Source organism: Magallana gigas, chromosome 10 (assembly GCF_963853765.1).
Source record: "Magallana gigas chromosome 10, xbMagGiga1.1, whole genome shotgun sequence".
NCBI classification, from domain to species: domain Eukaryota; kingdom Metazoa; phylum Mollusca; class Bivalvia; order Ostreida; family Ostreidae; genus Magallana; species Magallana gigas.
This window is the reverse complement of record NC_088862.1, coordinates 15,629,654-15,636,381: the sequence shown is the minus strand read 5'-3', so window position 1 is coordinate 15,636,381 and position 6,728 is coordinate 15,629,654. Positions and strand designations below refer to the sequence as shown.

At 32.7% G+C, this 6,728-nt stretch overlaps 1 long non-coding RNA gene across 1 annotated transcript; it reads right to left on the bottom strand.

Moving 5' to 3' along the window:
- Positions 1–2,105: 2,105 nt before the first annotated feature.
- On the bottom strand, positions 2,106–3,601 carry LOC136272235 (uncharacterized). Its single transcript, XR_010710198.1, has 2 exons — positions 3,352–3,601; positions 2,106–2,338 (listed from the first exon to the last, which is right to left on the bottom strand). It is a non-coding gene; the product is annotated as an uncharacterized lncRNA (long non-coding RNA).
- Between the last annotated feature and the right edge of the window lie 3,127 nt (positions 3,602–6,728).

The window sequence follows — 6,728 nt, the reverse complement described above, 5'->3', positions numbered from 1 at the left end:
AAATTCATGGATTTTCTTATTCACGAAAGACATTATCTAAGCAGTTTTATAACGCGGGTTGTACAACCGTTTCACATGTGTTCACCGAATTAAAAACCTTGAAATTTGAAGAGCATATTATTAAAACCGAAAACCGTTTTATATGCAAATGTTTATTTTATTCCGCATCATTACAAAATAAAATCAAAGGAATTTGCGCGTTTCAACAAACGTTGGTATTTGCATTACAGACCACAAGTCAATAAGATCGGATGCTTTGTCGAGCACTCCGTACGGGTATTAAGCTGCCGCATTGTTCAGTTTTTCTTACATTGTCGTAATGCCTCCGTTATTAAGAATTAATTCGGCATATTTAGAAATTACACCCAAAAAAACTCGTGTACCACATGACTTTCACTAATAGAGCCAAGTTAATTTTAGTATTACATATATGATTTTTCACGTCGTGTCATGTAACTGGCGTTTTTCCATGATTTAACTTGAAAATCTCGTGATATTCGCGTTTCAGGCGCAATTAATTGCCTGCGTAAAACATTTGTCAAATGATGAAGTCCTTTTTTGTCACTTAAATTGTACATTCTTCTTGTTTTTTGGTGGTTTTTTTTTTTTTATTTTTTTTTATTTTTTTTTTGGTAACTTATTCAAAAATGTGTACTGTGCATTTATCGTACGTATATTTCGTTCTGAAAAACTATCGTTTCTATCACCATAACTTTGCTGTCATAACAATCGATTGATTTTTTTATGTAAATAGAAATTATACATAAACGGAGATGGGTTGTGATAAAGTATTCGAGCGGAGATATTTCAAATTTTCTATATTTTTGTCTCAGCTTCATTACTATTAATTTTTCCGTTAATCAGATTACAAAGCGGGTTTAGAATTATATTCATACATGTGCTTGTATTATGAATACAAATTAATATAGATCACAAGTTATTTTCATTTAAATAGATGCATGGGATAAAAGGTCACCGCATATACACGTATATTGAACATAAATGAAATTTTGAAAACTCATTTTTTTTCTTAAATCACATAATTATCTATAAAATTAAGAAAACATCTCAAATACAAATTATGAATATGTGTGCAAACTCTTTAAATTCTTTTTTCTAAATTCGATGTTGTCTTGCATCTTGCATTGTTTTAACAAAACAAAGATTGATGCACGAATGAAAAATAGTCAAAGCAAAAATTTTCCTCAGTGTTTGTTTAGCCAAAAAAAAAATCAATATAAGAAATAATGAAGACAAGCAAATCATCCCACAGATTTAGGAATGTACATTTAGTTGTGTATTCTAGAACTCTTATAACTTCAACAGCTGTCTACAACATGTCGATTTTCTTGTCATTTTTTATGTAAAGAAGAAAAAATGATAAATAGATTTTCGATGCTTGTGACAGACGATTATATAAGATTCCAAGATACAACACGGTGTCTTGTTTATACATGTATTTACATAAAAATGATAAATTGCTTGGTTTTCTTGAATCGCATCGAACAAGTTTCATCAAGTTTGGCTTCGGGATTTAATAATCGGCCATAATATACACAGTCACGTGGGAGCAAGGAGGAGGAGCAAAAATTATTTTAATGAAATATATTCAATAGAACCTAACGGATACTGATAAAGCTTAAATCATTAAGATATCTTGATTACTAGTATTATCTTTAAATCGGCTTTGGAAGGTATAGGGTTTTTTTGTTGTTTGATATATGATCGCGAGATTATTTTCTGATTTAGGTTAATATAATATGTCAATTTTTTGTTTAGGATATAATTTGTATTGATTGAGATATCACAGGTCAGGGCGTCGTGCAATTTGTTTAAAAGCCAAAAACAACCGCAGTTGAGAGAGAGAGAGAGAGAGAGAGAGAGAGAGAGAGAGAGAGAGAGAGAGAAAGAGAGAGAGAGGTGTTTGTCTCTACCTAGAGACTATATGAAAGTAATTCTGTTTCGAATTTCATTTTCTTTTAAAATACTATGATTATATACTATGATATTTAATCATCGTTTATGGCAGTTTCTACTTAAAAGACAATAGTAACTGAATTAAATTAAACTGTTCGTGCAGACAAGATACAAGGTATGTATAAGTATATAGTAAAAAGGTTTATTATTGGCATGAACATGCATATAGAAAAATCACATGATGACACGAAATGCACGATATATGTTAACTCCATATACAACATGAGTAACTCCTAACATATTCTTAACAATTGTCATGAAAATATCACAGCTTAGGAACCATATGGCAGCCATTTCTTCTTGGCACGCGTGATTTGAGTCTACCAATCAAAGCCATCGTCACTGTAGAAAAATCGATTGCCTGGAGAAAAGAATATAACATAATAATTTACATCTGTAGAAACATAAATCAGAAATAAAGATTGTGTAAATTGATGAATTGGTACAGGTAATTGATAATAAATAAAATTCTTTCTACATTGATAGATAATATAATAATAATAATATAATATTCTACATTGATAGATAATATAATAAAATAAATACATGTAGATGTACAATGTCCTTATTTGATTGCCGAGTTGCCATGGATTTGAAAGCAAATGAATTTTGAGAGTATATACATATAGAATAATGAAATCAGGGTTATTACATGTATGCACTTACAGTAAGTAAGCAATCTATTTATTCGTCTAGAGTGTTTACAATTTCAAAAAAAAGTATCAACAGTAATAAGTGTAATAGGAAAGGAGAAATATCGAAAACATATAAATGGACCGGGAATCGAACCCCTACAACTCTAGTCAGGAGCTCTACCACTGAGCTACCCAGGCCGATATCCACGGTCTATATAGTCCCAACTACTATACATAAGCATAAAATTCAACACCCGGATCGTCGGGCCAATAGGCCACTTTAAACACAAATTGGGAAAAAAATAACAGATTTTGTTAAAGTAGTCTTTGGCTATTTTATCAATAAATAAATGTCGGTATTTTATGCGTAATTGTAATATAGGATAATAATTCCTTTCCGTTTCACTTCTTATTTGCATGTAACGTTTTCACAAGTTACCTAACTACAACAATGTGACCTTACTTCTGGTATACTAATTTTTTTTTTTTTTTTTTTTTTGCATAATATTTCAATTCGTCTAAAAGCATGCAGTGATAGTTGGGAATTTTTCTTACATACAGAGAGAGAGAGAGAGAGAGAGAGAGAGAGAGAGAGAGAGAGAGAGAGAGATGCATGTCTGGCGCTTTATACAATTCCAATAACTCAAGAACATCAAAATTAATTTTGCGCCAACACATTAACAATGTATAAAGACACATGTGGTCAATCAAATGTGCTACTAATATTACATGTACTTACCGAATCTTGGCTGATAGAAAGACTGTCGCGGCAATAACGATTGTCGCCTCACAAACCCAGTCTGTCGTTGGCGTGTTCTCCAGGTAGGCTGCTGAAACCCCCTGGACACGAAACCAAACGGCCTATCATCGAACATATCATCCCTCCATTCGAATCTGTTCTCGAATCGGTCGTCGTCGAACCCCCACCATTGCCCGTAGCAGACAGCAACAGCACAGGCCAAAACCAGCAAACGGAGATGCATTTTTGCACGTGCAAAAAGATGTTAATAGACCAAAATGATCGAGTTTACCTTAAATAGACCTTCTGTAGGTAATACACCTGTCATCAGCTGTCAATCGCTGACCAATCAATGGGAGTTAAAGTCTCGCCTCCGGGGTCTCGATGACCACGCTGGTGACGTCATAGGTTTTCGGAGTTCTTTATCAGAAACAGGATAAATAAATCTGAGGAGTCAGCTTTAATGTAACTCGTTATAAGAGGCTAGACTGAGCTCCAGACACGTTAATTTGACGTCTTATTTGTTTTAAAATATTAAGAAAACAAATGCATGTAGCACATCTCATTACACGAACTTCCTTAATTCGGTGAAGGAAAATGGAAAAGGTGAAAAATATTTTTGATCTGAATACATATAAAGTTAGTTATTTCGAGAAATTTTCAGTCAAAGAAAGATAATATATCAAGACTGTATATATAACTATAAGAAAATGGTATTCTCAGTTGGAGATTCGCATATATACATGTAATATAAACACAGTGTCTGATATAAAATATATTTAAGTACGTGAAAAAACTTTTAATAAGAAGATTGCGAATATCAAAATGAATATAATCATCATATAAATTATATACAATGTCATATGCATTCAATTATTAAATGGAGAAGAATATTTCCAAGTCAAAAATGGGAAACATGATATAGAAATCCAATTTGAAAATGATAAGAGACGATGACATGTACAAAGACACCGCTTTGGTCATCAACTTAAGGCGATTCCCTTTTGAAATCATGACAAATTATATATATTTTTACAAATAAAAAACATACATGGTTTTATATATAAAGTCGGGGATCTTGCTGTAACATGGTGTTGAGGAGTATTGTATTTTTAATATATTTGATTTCAGAGATGTTGGTTATAAAGTTATAAAAGCTGGTGGGGGGAGGGGGGAGGGGGTCCTCAAATTTATACCTTTTTTGTATAGCTTAAGTTTCTCTTTAAGTTATACATGTACATGTAGACCCCCCCCCCCCCCATTTGTTTTTTTGTTTTTTTTTTTACAGTGGAACCATAAATTTTAAATAATAATCAAAATACAAATGCCATACGATTTAAGATGTTTTAATGGTAAAAATTATAAATACATGAAATATAAAAAAAAAAAATACGAAAAATCACGATCACATTTCTACATATAAAAAAGGGAATTGTGCGTAAGATGAGGATAAAGTGTTTCAGATTAAAAACATGTGACGCTGAATGTTTCTCTGTGAACGGTTTGTCTTTTTCAAATTGTTAGACCCTCACATTAATCCTATAAAAGTTTTTGTTTTTAGTGTGGGTGATTTCAATGAGAATCGTCTTGGGATTTTGTGAAATCATTATCATTGCGAAGATAAATCTACTGCACATCGACTTCGGTTTAACTTTCAATTTTTCTCCTCGGCAAAATTAATTACCCGGTAGATTTTGAGCCTGATATAAACATTTGATAGATAATAACTAGCATGTGAATGGAATTGTAAATCGAACGGCACATGGTCTACATGTAAATTTATACTAATTTCAGTTTACTAAACAAATACGTTACAAATGCCATATACGATTTCAGATGTTTTAACGGTAAAAATTAATACTATACATGAAATATGAAAAAAAAAAATACGAAAAATCACGATAATATTTCTAGCATGAATCTGCTTTCTATGTATATATAATTGTATATATAAGTAATTGACAGGTATCACCTACATTTCCTGGTATGTAATTGGTAGTGTGTGTATCATTGGACAGCGGAGCGTGGTCCGTCCATCGTAAATCAGGGGACGTTTTTACCACAAGACCCAAAAATATAGTCCCAGTAAGATACTGGCATTCTGTCCTTGACGGGGCCGGCGCCTCGCCCCACTCTCAGGTCAAAATAAGTAAAATACAATCATGTACATTGTACAATATATTTTAGAAAAGTAACAATTTAAGGTTGCCCACTACACCTTGAATTTTTTTTTCTCAAATCAGCAGAAAAGTATTTGATTATAATAGATAGCTTAAATCGCTATCTAAAGCAGTCATGCATGACACCGAATTTTATTTTTAAATTAACATTTGTAGGAAGACAATTTTTGTATGTAAATTTAAGTAAATACTACGAGGCCTTTAATTCTTAAAATAAAGTTCAGTCTTCAAAAAGTTATGAGCCTGTCCCCTGTCTGTACAATGTATGTCTAACAAATCTGGTATAGTTACTTAAAGTTTAAAGTCACATTAATTTTTTACATGAAGGGTTCAACTTTTGCCAAATGCCGTCATGATTGTACGCAATGGTCATATCTATTCGAATACATCAAACAGTCTATATTTTTTAATATGCATTATAAGGCATGCGCAGAGTCTTACAACCTTACAGTATGGCAAGTCATTGATATTTTTAATGATATGGGGTTCAAGTTATCTCCTTGTCGTACACCAAATTTGACTGGGAATGAGGAAGTAAAGATATCACTGACTGTACTTATATAAATACCTGTACAATGCACAACGATTTTTATCTTATTACAGATATTCTATTTCACTAAGCAGCAAGTGGAAATTTATCCATGTGACGAAGTCTCCTAACTTGTCAAAGTAAAGAAGATGAGGTTGACTGAATTCGGTGGACACACTATACATGTACCTGGGCAGTACGAACGAATGAGAGAGAGAGAGAGAGAGAGAGAGAGAGAGAGAGAGAGAGAGAGAGAGAGAGAGAGAGAGAGAGAGAGAGAGAGAGAGAGAGAGAGAGAAAGAGAGAGAGAGAGAGAGAGAGAGAGAGAGAGAGAGAGAGAGAGAGAGAGAGAGAGAGAGAGAGAGAGAGGGGGACTTAATTGAAATAATATTATCAATATGAAGAAAAGATATTCTACAGGGAACAAAATCTGTGCACTGAAGAAGAGAGGTGGTTTTTTTTTTTTTTAGATATCATCTCACAACATGAACAATGGACCATACAATTAGATGACAAACTATCAATAACATTCTAATGAGAAAGTAACTTATGAAAACATCATCGTATTAAAAGCCGTTTTTAAAATCCACAGAAATAGACCTGCAAGATACGGAAGTTTGAAAGTAATTCGGAAATAAATTTGCCGCCAGTATATCGTTTAATTTAGC